The sequence below is a fragment of the Bombina bombina genome, chromosome 12 (genome assembly GCF_027579735.1).
Source record: "Bombina bombina isolate aBomBom1 chromosome 12, aBomBom1.pri, whole genome shotgun sequence".
Classification (NCBI taxonomy): Eukaryota; Metazoa; Chordata; class Amphibia; order Anura; family Bombinatoridae; genus Bombina; species Bombina bombina.
The window spans coordinates 99,616,592-99,640,254 of record NC_069510.1 but is presented as its reverse complement, the minus strand read 5'-3'; positions in this window follow the sequence as shown (position 1 = coordinate 99,640,254).

Sequence of the window (23,663 nt, the reverse complement as noted above, 5' to 3'; positions counted from 1 at the left end):
AATAATAAATCAGTCACTACTAGTCTGTACCGGAATCGCGCAACACATATGCGACTCCCAGACAGACCAAACATAAACTGCGCAAAGAACTAGGTACAGTAGCGCTACTAAAGGCGCCAAAACCCAGCCAGAAAGACAGCCCATCGTGGGCATGGCCTGATCCCTATAGTAAAACCACCGGAGCCCATTTTAAGTCTCACAAATAATAAAAGTCTTTCTCCAGCCCCAGTGCCCTGTATGCTGCCCAAAATCTTTCCCACAGAGAAAAGAAATTATGTCCCACACAGAGTACTCATAAATAAAAAGGAGCCCCTTATGTAATAAGGGTGCTTTTATTTGTACAAGATGTCTGAGTCCTTATCCCAGAAAAAGGAAGCACTTTCCTTGTCTTCTGTCTGGCACCAAAGGCAGCTCTCAGGTTTGAGAGGTCCTATCCCTCACATAGCCCTGAGAAAGAGAATGCTGAGTAACTAAAAAACCTCAGACTAAAGGATAAGGGCAGCAAGAAATCATGGGAGGCGCAGTGAGAATTATGTCCCACAAGTTCCCATTGCTCTAAAGCCACCAAAGCTCTACTGCAGAGACTGATTTTGACTATGGCTACACCCCAGAACAAAGCAGCACTCTCTGGCACTACTTTAAAAATAATAAACTCTTGATTGAAGAAGTTAATCTAACACCTCACTTTACCTCTTCCTATCACTAACGTAGGCAAAGAGAATGACTGGAGAGGGAGGGAAGGGAGGAGCTATATATAACAGCTCTGCTGTGGTGCTCTTTGCCTCCTCCTGCTGACCAGGAGGTGTAATCCCACAAGTAAGGATGATGATCCGTGGACTCATTGTGTATTTAAAAAGAAAAAGGACACGAAGATAAAGTAAGTTTGATAGCGGAAGCAGATTGGAAAGTGTTTGTGTTTTTTTTAATTGCATGCTCTATATCAGTAGTTCCCAAACTTTTTCCAGCCACTGCCCCTTGGTTCCATAAACATCAGCGCCCCCTAGCTTACCTGTTAAAATATTAAACATTTATTATAATAGTATAAAACTAATCTTGATATTGCACTGTAATGCAAGCTTTTTAAAGTTGATAGTCACTGTGCAGAAGTCTTATATATCACTTTTAGTAATTCACTATTCAAAATTTGGTTCATGGGATGAATGGGCTATATAAAGTGATCACGGCATAAAGTTGGATCCAATAACACAAACTATCTTTAGTGCTGTGAAAATATAAAACAGGTTTACTGCACAAAACCCAAGTGGATATCAATTCACTTCAACAGCACAATCTCCTGTATGACTCTTTATTGAAACATAGGGTCTGCAGAAATAGGAAACATTTCGAGCACTCAGCTCTTAATCATGCCATAATTTACACCTTCACTATATCCAATATGTAGCTATAAAATATTCTATAGAGTGGAAAAAGCACCAGACCATAGATCACCTTACAAAAAGTTCATTAGAATGAAAGGTAACACCTAGCAGTCAATTTCAGCAAATACCCTCAATAATATTTAAAGACAGTCTTCTTGATAATTGTTTAAAAAGATAGATAATTCATTTAATAACTATTCCCCAGTTTTCCATAACCAACACTGTTATATTAATATACGTTTTACCTCCATGACACTGGTTTTCAAACCTGTCCTCAGGCCTCCTAAACAGGACAGTTTTTCAGGATTACTTTGGATGAGAGCAGGAAAAATAAACACATTTACTAAGCAGCTGATTTCACCTGTGCTCCAGCTCAGATATCCTCAAAATGTGGCCTGTTAGGGAGGTCTGAGGTCAGGTTTTAAAACCAGTGCTCTATGATTACTTTGTATCTAAGCCTCTGCTTAGATGCACTGAGACTGCCCCTTATCTCAGTGCTTTTTACATACTCACATTATAACCAATTAGTGCTGGTTCCTTCATAACCATTATCCACAGGAGTAAGCACAATGCTGTCTATATGTCACAGATGAACTAGAACTGTCTGGCTGTAAAAAGCTTATAAAAAGCACTGAGGCAAGATGTGGCCTGCAGGCACTAAGAAACAGGCAAATTTAGAGGTTATAAAATATTTTAATATAACAATGTTGGTAATGCAAAGCTGGGGAATGGGTAATAAAAGCTGTTCTCTATCTTTTTAAACAAAAAAATCAAGTAGACTGTCCCTTTAAGGAATGTGATTTTTGTATATAGTATATAAACAAAGGTTTTTGCAACATTTAATTAAAAAAAGTGAAATCCTTTTCACTGTTCACACATTTAGGATACAGTTTCCAAATGTGAAATCCAGCAAGTCTGTTTTAAAAGTAGTTCCCTGTCTCCTACCTTCCTAGGTCTCTCAATACTATAAATAATTTGCCAACGCATTCAGCTTACTGAATGACCTGCATCTAGGAAATGGGATGAGACAGGGGCTTCCTTATTTTTACGTCTAATGTTAGATTAGGGACAGGAACTACTTTAAAACAATCTTTCTGGTTTTCCCATTTAGAAACAATCGGCTAGATTACAAGTTATGGCGTTATGGCTGCTTGCTAATTTCGTATATGTTATTTTCATCGCTCACCTTTTATAGCGCTGCTATTACAGGTTTTGAAAAAGCAGGCTTGCGCGGGCGATATGGTGGCGTTGAACTCCATGCTTCACCCAAATACAAGCGCTGCTTTGACGTGATTGTGCACGATTTCCCCATAGACATCAATGGGGAGAGCCGGCAAAAAAAACAGCCTAACACCTGCGATCGCGGAAACAAAAGCTCCGTAACGCAGCCCCATTGATGTCTATGGGGAAAGAAAAAGTTACGTTTAAACCTAACACCCTAACATAAAAACCATGTCTAAACACCCCTAATCTGTCGCCCCCGACATTGCCGCAGCCTATATAATGTTATTAACCCCTAATCTGCCACCCTTAACATCGCCGTCACCTAAATAAAACTATTAACCTCTAATCTGCCACTCCCGATATCGCCGCCACCTACATACAGTTATTAACCCCTAATCTGCTGCCCCTAACATCGCCGCCACCTAAATACAGTTATTAACCCCTAATCTGCCGCCCCTTAACATCGCCGCCACCTACAATACAGTTATTAACCCCTAATCTGCCGTCCCCAATGTCGCTGCCACTATACTAAACTTATTAACCCCTAAACCTCTGGCCTCCAACAACACTTACAATACATAAATATATTAAGCCGTGAACTCTCATATTAAGAAGGAAAAAGAGGTGTAGAAGTATTATCTTCTTCCTTGGAATAAATCAGAGGAGAAAATTCATAGCGCAATATGTTTGTGTATAATGTATAGATAATAAACAAAAACAAATGCACTCACATTTGGTGAAGCACTTCCAAGTGTTTTATTCGCAGGCCAGATATTCTAGAGTAATCAGGTTAACTCATGCAAGGTGTCAGGAACAAAAGAGCAAGTTGCTCATAGATGTGATTGGATCCAAAAAACTTTACAGGGATTTAAGCCCTAAGCAAATTTTTGTTTGCAAACAAATCCCATGCAAATGAAGTGTACAAAAATGATATTTATTTATCAAAGCTAAAAACACAGCAACGCGTTTCTCAGTATAACACCGTTTCATCAGGCTGCTATTGTTACAAACAAAACTAGAAAGCTAAGGGGCGTTTACGTTCCTGGAGACTGTCCAGTGTGTGTGGAAGCCGGTTGCTCTCTTGAGCCGGAAATGAAACCAACGAAGTTACGTGTTGTAGATGGAGTGAGGTTCTCCTTCCTGAATCGCTATGGCGGTGGACGCTGCCTGCAGTATAGGGATGTGTGTTCGACAATCACATCCAGAGAGGAACAAGCTGAAAATAGAAAACAGAAACAGGCGCAGCCCGATTCAAGTGCAGCAAATTTTATTTGGAGTAAGTGCACATAGACAAATGGCTACTTACAAGATAGAATAGATAAAACAGCATATAAAAAAGGCTTGGTTTCCAGACTGTATTTCACTGATGTGATGAAAGATATCCTCTGCGCAAAATAGCAGCCCAACTGTTACAAGAAACCAAATGTGGCAGAAAGCTGATGGGTGACCTTCCGTGTTACAGGATAGACACCGGCAATTTAGCTGGAACCAAAGTCCAGCGGTGTTAGAGTCTCTACGCATTTCGTCTGAGAACGCTCAGACTTTTTCAAGAGAAAAAGTAAAAGTAACAAAAGAGAGGCTCCTACCGGCTTTTTAAAGGAACCAATAAATGCAAAGTTAGGTTATCAGCCAATCAATGCCCAAGTGTGCTCAATTAATGAACTTTGAATGAAAAAACATATGTTTGTCTAGTAATTACATTGTTTCTTAACACGGTAACATCATAAAAGAATATGTAAAACAAACCACAGTATGAACATTTATAAAATAAACTTAAATGAAACCTATAAACTATGTTAAAAACATTAATAATACTGAAAGTATTAAAAATGTAAAAATATATTTATCTCCTCAGTACCTGCAATTGATAAAAACTAGATGTAGAACTATAAATTAGTGCCCATAGTGAGACAACTGATTTACTATAAAAATTAAAAGATGCAAATACCAGTTACATAGAATACTGTACCATTCCTGACCTTATCAGTAAATTGCAGAGCTAAGAGACAAATCTATGTATACTGCCACAGATAAATGGGTAAGCAGTCTTAATATAATGTATTGGCAGTAATTGTATAATAACTACATGAATGCTTGTAGGTCAAGTTCTAAATTTAACCCTGCCGGTTGCATGGCGTCTGATAAATCCACCATGATTCTCTGCATCTAAGTGTTAACAGTCTATTTGAGAATTTATTAGGGGGTATCCAGTCTATAACCTGAATTTTAAGACTTGAGGGGTTAGAGTTGTGAAAAAGTTTAAAATGTTCTGGCACACTATGTGTGATTAAACCATTTTTTATATTATTAACATGTTCTCCTAGTCTAGTACGGATATTCCTTTTGGTTCTTCCTATATAGATTAAATTACAACTGCAGCTCAACAGGTATATTGCATAAGTGGTGCTGCAGTTACTTCTAAATTTTTACTTAAATACTTTGTTTCCCCCTGAATTAGTGAATGTGGCCTCCCTATTTACATATTTACACATACCACACCTGGGTACCCCGCAATTGTAAGTGCCAGGTTTTTGTTGTAACCAATGTATTTGGTCTTTAGTGTTTTGTTGTTTCACTGTATCTCGCAATTTGGTGGGTGCTAAAATATTTTTAAAATCAGTGTTTTTTCTAAAGGTGACCAATGGTTGGTCTGGTAAACTGCCGCCCAATACGGGATCAGCCTTTAGGACCCCCCAATGTTTCCTCAGAATGTTTTGAATTTCTCTTGAGCCCTGACTATAAGTCGTGATAAATCTAACATTATTTTGTGTATTCTGTTGTCTTCTTATTTTTGTTTTTTCAGTAGGTTGTAAGAGGGATTTTCTGTCCATTAGTGAAACCTTTTCTTTTGCCTGTTCCAGGATTTTGACTTGGTAGCCTTTCTCAATAAATCTAGAGTCTAGTACTGCAACTTCTTGCTTGTAATCGCTTAGTTTGGTACAATTCCTTTTTACTCTTTGGTATTGACCCAGGGGGATGTTGGTTTTCCACCTGGGTAAATGACCACTACTTGCATTAAGGAACCCATTCTTGTCAGTTTGCTTTCTAAAGTTTTTTACTGCTACTCTGTTATTATCATCTTTTTTTTTTTTTTTAAATCATTTTTATTGATTATTCGATGCACAAAAATAAATCACACAAAGATAAACACAAAAAAAAACAAAAAACCAAAAAAAAACAAAAAAAACATTTCGTATATCTTGTCTGGAGACACAGCTCCACGTAGCTATAAATCAGAAAAACTATAAGCATCTAAACATATAATACATTAACATGAAGGGTGTTAACAGATACATATTCCAATCTTCAACAAACTAACCAGTTCTAGTCAGCTTCCTGACTGAAAGTAAAATGATTAATACTACTATCTTGGATAGCTAAAAAATAGACAGCTATCAACTTTCTTATATACATTTTCCCTACATTGCTTTCCATATTCTTTCCCTTCAAGAGACAACAAAAAAAAATATAAGAAGAAGAAAAAAAAAAAAAAAAAAAGAAAGAAATATTTCTCTCTCACTCCCCACCCCCGACGCCCCCCCACCCCTCCACAACGCCACCGACTAGGGATCCCCTAGCGTGTAGCAATCCATGTGTGTGGAAAAACATTAAGTAAAGTTAATTCAGCAAAACTCACTGAAGAAAGGAAAGAAGAAAGGATCCGCTTTTGCAAAGGTAATGAATAAGATAGAATAACTGGCGTCCATTTCCAGAGGAACTTCTTGATTCATTTCTCTGAGGCCTCATACAGATGATATGATTCAAAAACAATTTGATCTTGTAATGTTCTGAAGATCATAGCTAATCCCGGAACAGACCTAGCTTTCCAGTTTTTAAGTAAACAGTATCTAACAGTCAGAATAATAGTATTTAAACTATTAATAGTGATATCATTAACCATCTCTTGTGGGGGGAGTAGGAAGAAGACATCTTCCGCAGATAATCCAATTGTTGTTTTATAAAGTTTATTAAACCAGAAAATAATCTTTAACCACAGTTGTCTTACCATAGGACAAGTCCAAAACATGTGCATCAAATCTGCCCTAACATGTGAACATCGAGGACATAAACTACCCGAGGACGGATAATATCTAGAAACTTTCCACAGAGAAAGATAAAACTTATTGATCAATTTCATCTAGGATTCATTCCACGATATCGGGACTTTACACTTACGTAGAGAGTCAAAGCTCTGAGTAATTTTATCATGGTTTACCGAGGGGATAAGAGGTAGCCAGGACTTACAAATGTTATCTTTAAATAGTAGGCTCTGCTTGGACAGCATAATATCATACATCAAGGATATCGAGGAGTTTCCTGCAACAAATTTTTGTACAGCAAGCTTAATATCCGACCAGGCGGAAAAAGCAGAGAGAGACAGACTTTGTGAAGAAATAAAGTGGCGGATTTGAAAATACGCAAATAAATTAAATCTAGGTAAATCAAATTTGTTAAAAATAACATCCGCCGCTAGTAATTGATCATTTTCATCAAATAACTGTTTTACATAGTGTAGTCCTTTATCAGCCCAGTCTTTGAAAACTTTTTGGTATATACCTGGCAGAAAATTAGGATTATTTGCAATCGGAAGCCATTCAGAGAATGAGAAATCTATATCAAGAATTGCACAAAACTTTTGCCAGGCTAAAACAATATTTCTAAAGGTGATAAGGCAGCTAACATTCTGAGGGAGCTTCTGAACTGGAGAATGTAATATAGCTTTTAACCCGAATGGGGCAATCAAATAATTTTCAAGCTCTTCTGATGAAACCAAATTAGTACCAGCAAGCCAATCTATTGCTGTTTTAACCATCGCCGCCAAGTTATACAATTTAAGATTAGGCAAAGCCAATCCCGCTGATCCACGATTTTGCATTAGTCTTGCGAGCGCAATTCGAGGCCTTTCATTATTCCAAATGAATTTAGAGATTTGAGCATGAAAAAGCTTTAGATCTTTATTCAGTAAAAATAAAGGAAGATTCTGAAGAGGATATAGCAAACGTGGAAAAATGATTGATTTTATTAGATTAACCCTGGCTGTGATAGACAACGGAAAAGCAGCCCAAAGATGCAGATCCATTCCTATTTTTTGAAATAGGGGCTCAAAGTTAGCTTTATACCAGAGTTTAGGGTTTTTGTGTAAAACTAAACCTAGATATTTAATAACCTCAACCTGTTTGAAAGGGATATTAAGTCCTACTAACTGGGAATTATTTATACACATTAATTCACTCTTGTCTATGTTTATCTTATACCCTGAAAAAGAACTAAAAGCTTCCAACACATCAAGGATCATAGGAATAGACTGCTGAATGTTGGCTACAAAAACCAGCACATCATCTGCATACAGCAGTGTTTTAAGACGCTGTAAACCAAATGGGACTCCTATCAGAACATCTCTGAATCTTATTGCGAGAGGTTCCAGTGCGATATTAAAGAGTAGAGGAGACAGAGGGCAGCCTTGCCTGGTGCCTCTCTGCAATATTATTTTAGGTGATAGAGATCCATTGATAAGTAAACAGGAAATTGGATTATAATAATAAGCTTTGACCGCATCCAACGAAAGAATAGCAACGTCTTGCCATAGTGGCTTCTTCCTAGCCTTATCCATATTCCAGGCATAATCCAAAAAGTTAATCAGTTTACGAATATTTTTTATTGGATTTCTAGCTACCATAAATCCTGTTTGGTCAGGGTGAATAATTTTATGTAAGCAAGTAGATAATCTTGATGCAATAATTGCCATTAAAATCTTATAGTCAATATTCAGTACCGAGATCGGCCTATACGAAGCCAAATCCTCGGAATTTTTACCTTTCTTTAAAATAAGGGAGATATTGGCCGCCGAGAAATAGTTAGAGATAGTGTTATTTGAACTATAGTAGAAATTAAAAAGTTTTTCTAATGTTGGAAGACCTCACCAAGACATTTATAAAGCTCCGCTGGGAACCCATCTGGTCCAGGCGCCTTATTCAATTTCAAATGATCTATGGCTCTTCTAATTTCATCCAATGAGATTGGGGCATTAATCAACACTAGATCCTCGCTACTTAATTGGGGGGTCTTTATCATAGACAAAAAAATGTCTTGACTCTCCTTATTTATTTCAACTCTAGAATATAGTTGTTGATAGTAAGCAAAGAAAGCCTCACTAATCTCATTAGTCTCCGTATATCTTCCCTTGTTGGTTTGAATCACGGAAATAAAGTTTTTCTTTTTTCTAGCTTTGGTAAGTCTGGCCAGATATTTTGCAGAGGAGCCATGAACTCCTTTAAAGTGAAGATTTATTTTTGCTTCATCTTCTAGCAGTTTTTGTTTTAAGAACACATCTCTTTCCTTCCTATTATCTTGATACCTTTTCCAGTTTACTGAGGTACGATATAAACAGTATTTTCTATAAGAGATCCTGACTTTATTCACAATTTGTGTTTCACGTGCTCTGCTCTTTTTCTTAGCTATGCCAACATATGTCTGTATTTCCCCCCGCATAACAGCTTTAAAAGCTTCCCAAAAAATTTCCGGTTTGTTGAAGTAACTTACATTGTCAGAATAGTATCGCTGCCACAGAGATCTTAAAAAGTTAACAAATTTGGGATTAGTATATAAGTATCGGGGGAAATAAAAACTCGACGTTTGAGTCCTGTTTTTAAGACAGGTGGGAAATGACACAGAGATAATCGCATGATCTGATATGATAATATCTCCAATTCCTGTCTCTAGATTCTGAATAGAAAGTTTCTCTGAAATTAGAAGAAAATCTATTCTGGAGAAAGTACCATGTACTTTAGACTCACAAGAAAATAACTGTTTATCCGGATTTTTTAGACGCCATACATCTACTAATCTCAGCTTCGTACAGAATTGTGATAGGTATTTTGCCTGTTTCTCATAGACTGATCTATTTTTGTTAGAGAGTCTGTCTAAAGCAGGGCATAGAGTAGCATTAAAGTCGCCCCCTAATATTAAATTTTCAGTGATAAAAGGAAATAATTTAATTTTTATATTCTCCCAAAATTCTCTAGAGAATTTATTTGGGGCATAGACATTACACAGTACAAATTTTATGTTCTTTATAAACACTTGAATGAGAATATATCTAGCCGCAGGGTCTACTTCTACCTTGTCTATCTTATACTCCAATTCTTTGTGAAAAAGAATGACAACCCCACACTTTCTAGACACGCCAGTAGTAGAGACTACTTCCCCTACCCATTTTGTCTTCAATTTAAAAGCTTCTTGCTCATTAAGATGAGTCTCCTGAAGGAGGACAACATCTGGTTTATACTTAGCTAAGGTTTTAATAATTAATTTGCGTTTAATGGGGGAAGTTATCCCAGCTATATTCCAAGATAAAATCTTAAGTCCTTCCACCATCTAAAATCAGGCTAAATAGCCAATTTATAAGGGACAACCCAGTCGGGCGCACCGAGGGCGCGGCGGGGAACCGGGAGCGGCGGAGGGAGAGAGAAAAAGAAAACAAAAAAAAAACAAACAAAAAAAATATATATAAAAAAAAAAAAAAAAAAGCAACGATAATTACACCAAAAAATAACAACCTGCTAACCAACTCTAATATGGAAAGACTGCTATTCACCATTACAGAGTAACGTCAAGACATCTGGCAGTTTTCCTAAGTTTTCTAGGATTAACTGCTTTCAATGTATTTTTTAACTTCTGCAACCTCGTCAAATACATGTCTAATACCCTGATTCTCTACTATAATTCTGGCTGGATAAACCATCCAAGCCTTTAACCCTTTATTTATTAATTGCGTGCAAAGGGGGGCCATTAGTCTTCTTTTCAAGGAGGTCTCAATAGAGAAGTCCTGAAACAATAGTACCCTGCTATTTCCAAAAACTTGAGGCTCAGATTTTTTAAACAGTTTCAGTAAATCAACTTTGTCTTGGAATCTTAAGAGTTTGAATAGACAGACTCTACTTTTTGTAGCTCCATCTGAAGCAGGCTTCTTGGGGCCTAATCTATGGGCACGCTCAATCGAAAGTGGTAACAAATGGGGGGACATACCAAGTGCAAGAGGTAATGTAGTGGACGTAAATTTTATTAAGTCCTCATATTCTACCAGTTCGGGGAGCCCCACTAGTCTAATATTATTACGCCTGGAGCGATCCTTGAGATCCTCCAGGCGTAACTGCATATTTTTAATTTTAGATTCTTGTTTTTGTAAAGTGTCGGCCTGCCTATGAGTCTGATCTTCTATATCAGAGATCCTGGACTCTGCTTCTGTTAACCTTGTAGAAAACTGTCTTACTTCAGCAGAAAGTGAACCTATTTCAGTAGAAATTGAGCCTAGCTCCTTTTTAATCGCCTCAAATTGTGGTGAAAATTGTTCAGACATTTTAGCAATAAGGGCTTGAGAGTCAAAAGGGGATCTGCTGGCTTCCATAGTGCTATCTATACTGGTATCAATTGTTTTATTTTTCTTGTCTTTTGATTTCGCAGGCATTTTAGGTGAGTTAGATTTCCCCTGTGAAAAAAAAAAAAAAAAAAAGGGGGGGGGGAACACCCCCCGTGACCACTGCCGGGCAGAACCAGGCAAAACAAAAGTGCAAAGTGTATATCTTAAACAAGCGTGTAACAAACTTCTCTTGCTTCCCTTATCCCCTTATCTCTATTATTATTGTTCCGTGAGAGAGGAAAAAAAAAAAAAAGGAAAAAAACATAATTTATGCTTACCTGATAAATTTATTTCTCTTGTAGTGTATCCAGTCCACGGATCATCCATTACTTATGGGATATTAACTCCTCCCCAACAGGAAGTGCAAGAGGATTCACCCAGCAGAGCTGCTATATAGCTCCTCCCCTAACTGCCATTACCAGTCATTCGACCGAAAACATGCAGAGAAAGGAAAACCATAGGGTGCAGTGGTGACTGTAGTTTAATGGAAAAATTACCTGCCTTAAAGTGACAGGGCGGGCCGTGGACTGGATACACTACAAGAGAAATAAATTTATCAGGTAAGCATAAATTATGTTTTCTCTTGTTAAGTGTATCCAGTCCACGGATCATCCATTACTTATGGGATACCAATACCAAAGCTAAAGTACACGGATGACGGGAGGGACAGGCAGGCTCTTTATACGGAAGGAACCACTGCCTGAAGAACCTTTCTCCCAAAAACAGCCTCCGAAGAAGCAAAAGTGTCAAATTTGTAAAATTTGGAAAAAGTATGAAGAGAAGACCAAGTTGCAGCCTTGCAAATCTGTTCAACAGAAGCCTCATTCTTAAAGGCCCAAGTGGAAGCCACAGCTCTAGTAGAATGTGCTGTAATTCTTTCAGGAGGCTGCTGTCCAGCAGTCTCATAGGCTAACCGTATTATGCTACGAAGCCAATAGGAGAGAGAGGTAGCCGAAGCTTTTTGACCTCTCCTCTGACCAGAATAAACGACAAACAGGGAAGACGTTTGTCGAAAATCCTTAGTTGCCTGTAGATAAAATTTCAGGGCACGGACTACATCTAGATTGTGTAGCAGACGTTCCTTTTTCGAAGAAGGATTAGGACACAAAGATGGAACCACAATCTCTTGATTGATATTCCTGTTAGTGACCACCTTAGGTAGGAACCCAGGTTTAGTACGCAGAACTACCTTGTCTGAATGAAAAATCAGATAAGGAGAATCACAATGTAAGGCAGATAACTCAGAGACTCTTCGAGCCGAGGAAATCGCCATTAAAAACAGAACTTTCCAAGATAACAACTTGATATCAATGGAATGAAGGGGTTCAAACGGAACCCCCTGTAAAACATTAAGAACTAAGTTCAAACTCCATGGTGGAGCAACAGTTTTAAACACAGGCTTGATCCTAGCTAAAGCCTGACAAAAAGCTTGAACGTCCGGAACTTCTGACAGACGTTTGTGTAAAAGAATGGACAGAGCTGAAATCTGTCCCTTTAAGGAACTAGCGGATAAACCCTTTTCTAAACCTTCTTGTAGAAAAGACAATATCCTCGGAATCCTAACCTTACTCCATGAGTAACTCTTGGATTCGCACCAATATAAGTATTTGCGCCATATCTTATGGTAAATCTTTCTGGTAAAAGGCTTCCTAGCCTGTATTAAGGTATCAATAACTGACTCAGAAAAACCACGTTTTGATAAAATCAAGCGTTCAATTTCCAAGCAGTCAGCTTCAGAGAAATTAGATTTTGATGTTTGAAGGGACCCTAGATCAGAAGGTCCTGTTTCAGAGGTAGCGACCAAGGTGGACAGGATGACATGTCCACTAGATCTGCATACCAAGTCCTGCGTGGCCATGCAGGCGCTATTAGAATCACTGATGCTCTCTCCTGTTTGATTCTGGCAATCAATCGAGGAAGCATCGGGAAGGGTGGAAACACATAAGCCATCCCGAAGGTCCAAGGTGCTGTCAAAGCATCTATCAGAACCGCTCCCGGATCCCTGGATCTGGACCCGTAATGAGGAAGCTTGGCGTTCTGTCGAGACGCCATGAGATCTATCTCTGGTTTGCCCCAACGTCGAAGTATTTGGGCAAAGACCTCCGGATGAAGTTCCCACTCCCCCGGATGAAAAGTCTGACGACTTAAGAAATCCGCCTCCCAGTTCTCCACTCCCGGGATGTGGATTGCTGACAGGTGGCAAGAGTGAGACTCTGCCCAGCGAATTATCTTTGATACTTCCATCATTGCTAGGGAGCTTCTTGTCCCTCCCTGATGGTTGATGTAAGCTACAGTCGTGATGTTGTCCGACTGAAACCTGATGAACCCCCGAGTTGTTAACTGGGGCCAAGCCAGAAGGGCATTGAGAACTGCTCTCAATTCCAGAATGTTTATTGGTAGGAGACTCTCCTCCTGATTCCATTGTCCCTGAGCCTTCAGAGAATTCCAGACAGCGCCCCAACCTAGTAGGCTGGCGTCTGTTGTTACAATTGTCCAGTCCGGCCTGCTGAATGGCATCCCCCTGGACAGATGTGGCCGAGAAAGCCACCATAGAAGAGAATTTCTGGTCTCTTGATCCAGATTCAGAGTAGGGGACGAGTCTGAGTAATCCCCATTCCACTGACTTAGCATGCACAATTGCAGCGGTCTGAGATGTAGGCGTGCAAAGGGAACTATGTCCATTGCTGCTACCATTAAGCCGATCACCTCCATGCATTGAGCTACTGACGGGTGTTGAATGGAATGAAGGACACGGCATGCATTTTGAAGCTTTGTTAACCTGTCTTCTGTCAGGTAAATCTTCATTTCTACAGAATCTATAAGAGTCCCCAAGAAGGGAACTCTTGTGAGTGGAAAGAGAGAACTCTTCTTTTCGTTCACCTTCCATCCATGCGACCTTAGAAATGCCAGTACTAACTCTGTATGAGACTTGGCAGTTTGAAAGCTTGAAGCTTGTATCAGAATGTCGTCTAGGTACGGAGCTACCGCAATTCCTCGCGGTCTTAGTACCGCCAGAAGAGCACCCAGAACCTTTGTGAAGATTCTCGGAGCCGTAGCCAATCCGAATGGAAGAGCTACAAACTGGTAATGCCTGTCTAGAAAGGCAAACCTTAGATACCGGTAATGATCTTTGTGAATCGGTATGTGAAGGTAAGCATCCTTTAAATCCACTGTGGTCATGTACTGACCCTTTTGGATCATGGGTAAAATTGTCCGAATAGTCTCCATTTTGAACGATGGAACTCTTAGGAATTTGTTTAGGATCTTTAAATCCAGGATTGGCCTGAAAGTTCCCTCTTTTTTGGGAACCACAAACAGATTTGAGTAAAACCCTTGTCCCTGTTCCGACCGTGGAACTGGATGGATTACTCCCATTAATAAAAGCTCTTGTACGCAGCGTAGAAACGCCTCTTTCTTTATTTGGTTTGTTGACAACCTTGACAGATGAAATCTCTCTCTTGGGGGAGAGTATTTGAAGTCCAGAAGGTATCCCTGAGATATTATCTCTAGCGCCCAGGGATCCTGGACATCTCTTGCCCAAGCCTGGGCGAAGAGAGAAAGTCTGCCCCCCACTAGATCCGTTCCCGGATCGGGGGCCCTCAATTCATGCTGTTTTAGGGGCACCAGCAGGTTTCCTGGCCTGCTTGCCCTTGTTCCAGGACTGGTTAGGTCTCCAGCCTTGTCTGTAGCGAGCAACAGATCCTTCTTGTTTTGGAGCAGAGGAAGTTGATGCTGCTCCTGCTTTGAAATTCCGAAAGGAACGAAAATTAGATTGTCTAGCCTTAGGTTTGGCTCTGTCTTGAGGCAGGGCATGGCCTTTACCTCCTGTAATGTCAGCGATAATTTCTTTCAATCTGGGCCCGAATAAGGTCTGCCCTTTGAAAGGTATATTAAGAAATTTAGACTTAGAAGTAACGTCAGCTGACCAGGATTTTAGCCACAGTGCTCTGCGCGCCTGAATGGCGAATCCGGAATTCTTAGCCGTAAGCTTAGTTAAATGTACTACGGCATCTGAAATAAATGAGTTAGCTAACTTAAGAGCTTTAAGCCTGTGTGTAATCTCATCTAATGGAGCTGATTCAAGTGTCCCTTCCAGAGACTCAAACCAAAATGCTGCTGCAGCCGTGACAGGCGCAATGCATGCAAGGGGTTGCAATATAAAACCTTGTTGAACAAACATTTTCTTAAGGTAACCCTCTAACTTTTTATCCATTGGATCTGAAAAGGCACAGCTATCCTCCACCGGGATAGTGGTACGCTTAGCTAAAGTAGAAACTGCTCCCTCCACCTTAGGGATCGTTTGCCATAAGTCCCGTGTGGTGGTGTCTATTGGAAACATCTTTCTAAATATCGGAGGGGGTGAGAACGGCACACCGGGTCTATCCCACTCCTTAGTAACAATTTCAGTAAGTCTCTTAGGTATAGGAAAAACGTCAGTACTCGACGGTACCGCAAAATATTTATCCAACCTACACATTTTTTCTGGTATTGCAACTGTGTTACAATCATTCAGAGCCGCTAACACCTCCCCTAGTAATACACGGAGGTTTTCCAGCTTAAATTTAAAATTTGAAATATCTGAATCCAATCTGTTTGGATCAGAACCGTCAGCCGCAGAATGAAGCTCTCCGTCCTCATGTTCTGCAAGTTGTGACGCAGTATCTGACATGGCCCTAACATTATCAGCGCACTCTGTTCTCACCCCAGAGTGATCACGCTTACCTCTTAGTTCTGGTAATTTAGCCAAAACTTCAGTCATAACAGTAGCCATATCCTGTAATGTGATTTGTAATGGCCGCCCAGATGTACTCGGCGCCACAATATCACGCACCCCCCGAGCGGGAGATGCAGGTACTGACACGTGAGGCGAGTTAGTCGGCATAACTCTCCCCTCGTTGTTTGGTGAAATGTGTTCAATTTGTACAGATTGACTTTTATTTAAAGTAGCATCAATACAGTTAGTACATAAATTTATATTGGGCTCCACTTTGGCATTAGCACATATAGCACAGATGTCTTCCTCTGAATCAGACATGTTTAACACACTAGCAAATAAACTAGCAACTTGGAAATACTTTTCAAGTAATTTACTATAATATGAAAACGTACTGTGCCTATAAGAAGCACAGAAAGAGTTATGACAGTTGAAAGTTAATAAACTGAAAGGTTATAGCATCAAATCTTTGTAAAAAACACAATTTTAGCAAAGGCTTGTTCCCATTAGCGAAGGATAACTAACCCTGATAGCAGAAAAAAAAGTTACAGAAATAAACGTTTTTTATCACAGTCAACTACAATCTCACAGCTCTGCTGTGAATGATTACCTCCCTCAAAACAAGTTTTGAAGACCCCTGAGTTCTGTAGAGATGAACCGGATCATGCAGGAAATACAATGAGCTTCTGACTGAATTTTTTTACCTCCCCCTCACACACAACAGTGAGAGAGATCAGTAAACTGTCATAAATTAAATAAAACAACTGCCAAGTGGAAAAAATAATGCCCAAAACATTTTATTCACCCAGTACCTCAGAAAATGAAACGATTTTACATGCCAGCAAAAAACGTTTAACATAAATTAAGTGTTATTAAAGAGCCTGTTGCCAGTCCCTGCAAATTAGGCTAAAGTCTTATGCACACAGTATAATTCCAGTGAAGTGCCATTCCCCAGAATACTGAAGTGTAAAATATACATACATGACAGCCTGATACCAGTTGCTGCTACTGCATTTAAGGCTGAGTTTACATTATATCGGTATGGCAGAATTTTCTCATCAATTCCATTGTCAGAAAATAATAAGCTGCTACATACCTCTTTGCAGATTAATCTGCCCGCTGTCCCCTGATCTGAAGTTTACCTCTCCTCAGATGGCCGAGAAACAGCAATATGATCTTAACTACGCCGGCTAAAATCATAGTAAAAACTCAGGTAGATTCTTCTTCAAATTCTACCAGAGAAGGAATAACACACTCCGGTGCTATTATAAAATAACAAACTTTTGATTGAAGGTATAAAACTAAATATAATCACCATAGTCCTCTCACACATCCTATCTAGTCGTTGGGTGCAAGAGAATGACTGGTAATGGCAGTTAGGGGAGGAGCTATATAGCAGCTCTGCTGGGTGAATCCTCTTGCACTTCCTGTTGGGGAGGAGTTAATATCCCATAAGTAATGGATGATCCGTGGACTGGATACACTTAACAAGAGAAAATGTGAATATATATTTTTTTTTAGTGATAGAGTAAAGCCTGCAGTCTCTTGAACAGATAAAGCTTTTTCTTTCTCTTTAAACCAGTTAGATAGTCTAGACTCCTACAAGACCTATTTTCTTTATAGGGGAGAGAGGATAATATAGGGAGAAAGCCTCAGCCACCCCAATAATGGTTTATACAAAACTTGCAAAGAAATTTTAAGTTGTGAAATTAATCAGCATTACACATATTGTTGTGACTTCACCAAATCAGCATATATTCTGAACTCCTATGAGTCCTACTCTTATTGAAAAGATATTGACCATATAGCAAGATAGAAAGAACTTTCCCCTCCCTTGTAATAATCAGTACAAACTTAACAGGTTACTTAAAATGTACTAAATTCAGCAGCATTAAATAGGTTTTAAACCATTTAGAATTTCTCTAGAAAATGCTCTGATATCAAGCCAATTAGCTATAGTATTCGCCAAGCAGTAACACAAAATTCATATATATAAACAAGAACATAGTGATAGACACATAGACCTGGCGAGAGTCCGATTTTAAACCTCTTTAATAGTACTAGAGGGATTCTGTTTGCCCCTTTCTGTAGTAAAAATAAAAAGTTTGTACTATAACCCTCAGGTTACAATATAGTAAAGCAAGGGACACGCCAGATACTTTAACCAGGTATAGCAACAGTCTCTCCTTGCAAAGATATTGCAAAACAGATCCTTTTTTTCCTGTTTAATAGCTGCGGTATCACACCTCCTTCTCCAGCCCACCGCAGTGAATTTAGAGCCCGTTAGAAATAGTCAAACATGGGCAGAAATAGCAGATAACACTCACAGTCTATGTGCTTCAATGTCCAGTGCGCCTCGGTCCTGGGGGAGCTAAGAGCAACTGAGGGCATCCGAGTTTTGCAGCGAACATCTGCTCCCCTCCTCGAGTTTCGCAACTGATAGACTGTAGTCCTTCCGTGAGCCGTTTCTGCTGTGACGGCAGCTGTGACGACAGCTCCTTGGCACACCTCTGATTCTGATTGGGCAAAAACAGAATTTATGCTTACCTGATAAATTACTTTCTCCAACGGTGTGTCCGGTCCACGGCGTCATCCATTACTTGTGGGAAATGTTCTCCCCCACAGGGAAAGGCAAGGAGAGCACACAGCAAGAGCTGTCCATATAGCTCCCCCTCTGGCTCCGCCCCCCAGTCATTCGACCGACGGTTAGGAGAAAAAGGAGAAACCATAGGGTGCCGTGGTGACTGTAGTGTATAAAGAAAAATTTTTCAACCTGATTAAAAAAACCAGGGCGGGCCGTGGACCGGACACACCCTTGGAGAAAGTAATTTATCAGGTAAGCATAAATTCTGTTTTCTCCAACATTGGTGTGTCCGGTCCACGGCGTCATCCATTACTTGTGGGAACCAATACCAAAGCTTTAGGACACGGATGAAGGGAGGGAGCAAATCGGGTTACCTAAACGGAAGGCACCACGGCTTGCAAAACCTTTCTCCCAAAAATAGCCTCCGAAGAAGCGAAAGTATCAAATTTGTAGAATTTGGCAAAAGTGTGCAGAGAAGACCAAGTCGCTGCCTTACATATCTGGTCAACAGAAGCCTCGTTCTTGTAGGCCCATGTGGAAGCCACAGCCCTAGTAGAGTGAGCTGTGATACGGTCAGGAGGCTGCCGTCCGGCAGTCTCATAAGCCAAGCGGATAATGCTTTTCAGCCAGAAAGAGAGAGAGGTAGCAGTAGCTTTTTGACCTCTCCTCTTACCAGAGTAAACGACAAACAAGGATGAGGTTTGTCTAAAATCTTTTGTTGCTTCTAAATAGAACTTTAAAGCACGAACAACCTAAATTGTGTAATAAACGTTCCTTCTTTGAAACTGGATTCGGACACAAAGAAGGAACAACTATTTCCTGGTTGATGTTCTTGTTGGAAACAACTTTTGGAAGAAAACCAGGCTTAGTACGCAAAACAACCTTATCTGAATGGAACACCAGATAGGGTGGATCACACTGCAAAGCAGATAATTCAGAAACTCTTCTAGCAGAAGAAATAGCAACCAAAAACAGAACTTTCCAAGATAGTAACTTAATATCTATGGAATGTAAAGGTTCAAACGGAACCCCTTGAAGAACTGAAAGAACTAAATTTAGACTCCAAGGAGGAGTCATGGGTCTGTAAACAGGCTTGATTCTAACCAAAGCCTGAACAAAAGCTTGTACATCTGGCAAAGCTGCCAGTCGTTTGTGCAACAAGACGGATAATGCAGAAATCTGTCCTTTTAGAGAACTAGCTGACAATCCTTTATCCAAACCTTCTTGGAGAAAGGAGAGAATCTTTGGAATTTTAATCTTACTCCAGGAGAATCCTTTGGATTCACACCAACAGATATATTTTTTCCATATTTTATGGTAAATCTTTCTAGTCACAGGTTTTCTGGCTTGGACCAGAGTATCAATCACAGAATTTGAAAACCCACGCTTGGATAAAATCAAGCGTTCAATTTCCAAGCAGTCAGCTGCAGAGAAACTAGATTGGGATGTTCGAATGGACCTTGTACTAGAAGGTCCTGTCTCAAAGGTAGCTTCCATGGTGGAGCCGATGACATATTCACCAGGTCTGCATACCAAGTCCTGCGTGGCCACGCAGGAGCTATCAGAATCACAGAGGCCTTCTCCTGTTTGATCCTGGCTATGAGCCTGGGGAGGAGAGGAAACGGTGGAAACACATATGCTAGGTTGAACGACCAAGGCGCCACCAATGCATCCACTAGAGTCGCCTTGGGATCCCTGGATCTGGACCCGTAGCAAGGAATCTTGAAGTTCTGACGGGACGCCATTAGATCCATGTCTGGAATGCCCCATAATTGGGTTAACTGAGCAAAGACCTCCGGATGGAGTTCCCACTCCCCCGGATGGAAAGTCTGACGACTCAAATAGTCCGCCTCCCAGTTGTCTACTCCTGGGATGTGAATAGCAGATAGATGGCAGGAGTGATTCTCTGCCCATTGGATTATCTTGGTTACTTCCTTCATCGCTAGGGAACTCTTTGTTCCCCCCTGATGATTGATGTACGCAACAGTCGTTATGTTGTCCGACTGAAATCTTATGAACCTGGCTTCCGCTAGCTGAGGCCAAGCCAGGAGCGCATTGAATATAGCTCTTAGTTCCAAAATGTTTATCGGGAGAAGCGATTCTTCCCGCGACCATAGGCCCTGAGCTTTCAGAGAGTCCCAGACCGTGCCCCACCCCAAGAGGCTGGCGTCGGTCGTGACGATGACCCACTCCGGTCTGCGGAAACTCATTCCCTGAGACAGGTGATCCTGGGTCAACCACCAGAGAAGTGAGTCCCTGGTTACCTGGTCTACTTGAATTTGGGGAGACAAGTCTGTATAGTCCCCATTCCACTGATTGAGCATGCACAGCTGTAATGGTCTTAGATGAATTCGAGCAAAAGGAACCACATCCATTGCTGCGACCATTAGTCCTATTACTTCCATGCATTGAGCTATGGAGGGTTGAGGAATAGAGTGAAGAACTCGACAAGCTTTTAGAAGCTTTGTCTTTCTGACGTCTGTGAGAAAGATCTTCATTTCCACAGAATCTATTATTGTTCCCAGAAAAGGAACCCTTGTGGACGGTGACAGTGAACTTTTTTCTATGTTCACTTTCCACCCGTGAGATCTGAGAAAAGCCAACACAATGTCTGTATGAGCCCTCGCTTTGGAAAGAGACGACGCTTGGATTAGGATGTCGTCTAGATAAGGTGCTACAGCGATGCCCCTCGGTCTTAGGACCGCTAGAAGGGACCCTAGCACCTTTGTGAAAATTCTGGGAGCGGTGGCTAAACCGAATGGAAGAGCCACAAACTGGTAATGTTTGTCCAGAAAGGCGAACCTCAGGAACTGATGATGAGATTTTTGGATTGGGATATGCAAATACGCATCCTTTAGATCCACGGTAGTCAAAAATTGACCCTGCTGGATTGTTGGTAAGATTGTCCGAATGGTTTCCATCTTGAAGGATGGAACTCTGAGGAACTTGTTTAATATCTTTAAATCCAGAATTGGCCTGAAAGTTCCCTCTTTTTTGGGAACCACAAACAGGTTTGAGTAAAACCCTAGACCTTGTTCCCCGGAGGGGACTGGGTTTATCACTCCCATCTTTGATAGGTCTCTTACACAATGTAAGAATGCCTGTTTCTTTATCTGGTCTGAAGATAAGCGAGACAGGTGGAACCTTCCCTTTGGAGGAAGTCCCTTGAACTCTAGTAGGTATCCCTTGGAGACTATCTCTAGTGCCCAGGGATCCAGAACATCTCTTGCCCAAGCCTGAGCGAAGAGAGATAGTCTGCCCCCTAAGATGCTACTTGTTCAGAGCGGCAAGGAGAATGACTGGGGGCGGAGCCAGAGGGGGAGCTATATGGACAGCTCTTGCTGTGTGCTCTCCTTGCCTTTCCCTGTGGGGGAGAACATTTCCCACAAGTAATGGATGACGCCGTGGACCGGACACACCAATGTTGGAGAAAAGCCGGGCTCGCCTTATCCACACTCGGTGATTGGGCACTTTAATCCATCTGATTTTAACACATACGCCGTCTACGGGGGTCTAAGGCTCAGCAATTAGATATAGCCGCAAAAGTACACAGTGCTCTAGGAGGTCTAGGAGCCCCACAACGAGTACTTATTACCCTCCGTCAGGCGCCGGCTATAAGATAAAGCCCCATATTCAGCCTTCACGGTGCACTTAGGAGCAGCCTGTGCTAATAGTGGTAAACAAATGACAGCAGTAGATTCCATGGTCCGTGGTTTTTAAATAAGTCTCAACAGCAGATAGTTGCTAGCCTAGAGACGGTAGCAAGGTTGCGGCTCTGTCCGAGGAGCCGAAAATGACTCTAGAGGTTTTCCTGCTTGGGCTTGGATGTATTCGCCCACTCCCTAGGATGCAAGCTGCACCGGCAACGGGAGAAACAGCAAGGGGAGATAATTGGAATAACTTGTGCTTCGTGCACACGCCAACTCCAGCGTGTGTGCTGCTCAGCACAACTCCTCCTACCGGAAATCCCCGATCTTCACCCAGTAAAATGTCATTATCATCTATGTATAAGACCAAGTCGAGAAACTCAATCTGTTTCTTATCTATTTTTGATGTAAATTTTAAATTATAGTTATTTGTATTCATATACTCAATGAATTCTTGACTAGATGTTTCATTTCCTCGCCATTTCCTCAATATATCTAAAATAACGAATTAGGTGATTGTTATATGGATTGTTGGACCAAATGTGATTCTCCTCAAAATTGTGCATATAAAGATTTGCATACGATGGGGCAAATGTGGTCCCCATCGCAGTGCCCTGTATCTGTCTATAAAACTGCTTCTCAAATACAAAATAATTATGTGAAAGTATAAAATTAATGCCTGTTAAGATAAACTCGAGGTGTTGTTGTGATGAAAAAACTTTACTTAGTATTTCCTTAATTGCTCTAATACCTTGATCATGCGGAATGCATGTATATAGCGACGATACATCGCAAGAAACCCACAAAAACTCGTTAGACCAGTCTAAACCTTCAAAGGTATTAATTGTGTGTATAGTGTCCCTAAGATACGCTTTAGTAGACTGTACTACGGGCTGTAAATAATGGTCAATGTAGACTGACAAATTGTTGGTTAGTGACCCGATCCCAGAAATTATGGGCCTGCCGGGCGGGGATACTAAGGTCTTGTGCACTTTAGGCAGGTGGTAAAAAGTGGGTATGGTGGGATAATTTTCAGTTAGAAAATGAAACTCATCATTATTAAGAATGTTGTTGTTTTTTGCTTCTTTAAGAATAATATTAAGTTCCTTTTTAAACTTAAGAGTGGGGTCAAAGTTAAGTTTCTTATATGTACTTTGATCATTTAAGATGTTAAAGGCCTCTGCTAAATAATCCTTCCGGTTTTGTATCACCACCCGACCTCTCTTATCCGCTGCCCTGATTATAATATTTCGGTTAGTTTGTAAATCTTTTAGAGTTTCCTTTTCAAGATAAAATAATAACACATTAATTATAGTTTTTCTTAACTCCTCCTCAAGAATACACAATATAATATTTATCTGAGTTTGGTAATTTGAGTCATTATGAATAACTATGAGTTTGGGGATTGCCCAGACAGACACCTTAGAAAAGGTGCACTCAATTTACTAAATCAGACTAATGTTACATTTACAAACTCTGAAAATCTTGATCCTAATGTTTTATTTAAGGATTTAGAAAAATTATTAAATAATGACACTAGAGAATGGCAGGATCTTATACTGCTCGACAATTATGTTTTACATGACATAGTTCCCAGGGGTCTAAGATTATACAAAAAAAACAGCATTTGAGCTGGAGGAAGTGGAGTTTAGTACAGAATGGGACAAAGCTTTCCATGACTGTTCCCTCACCCTGATAA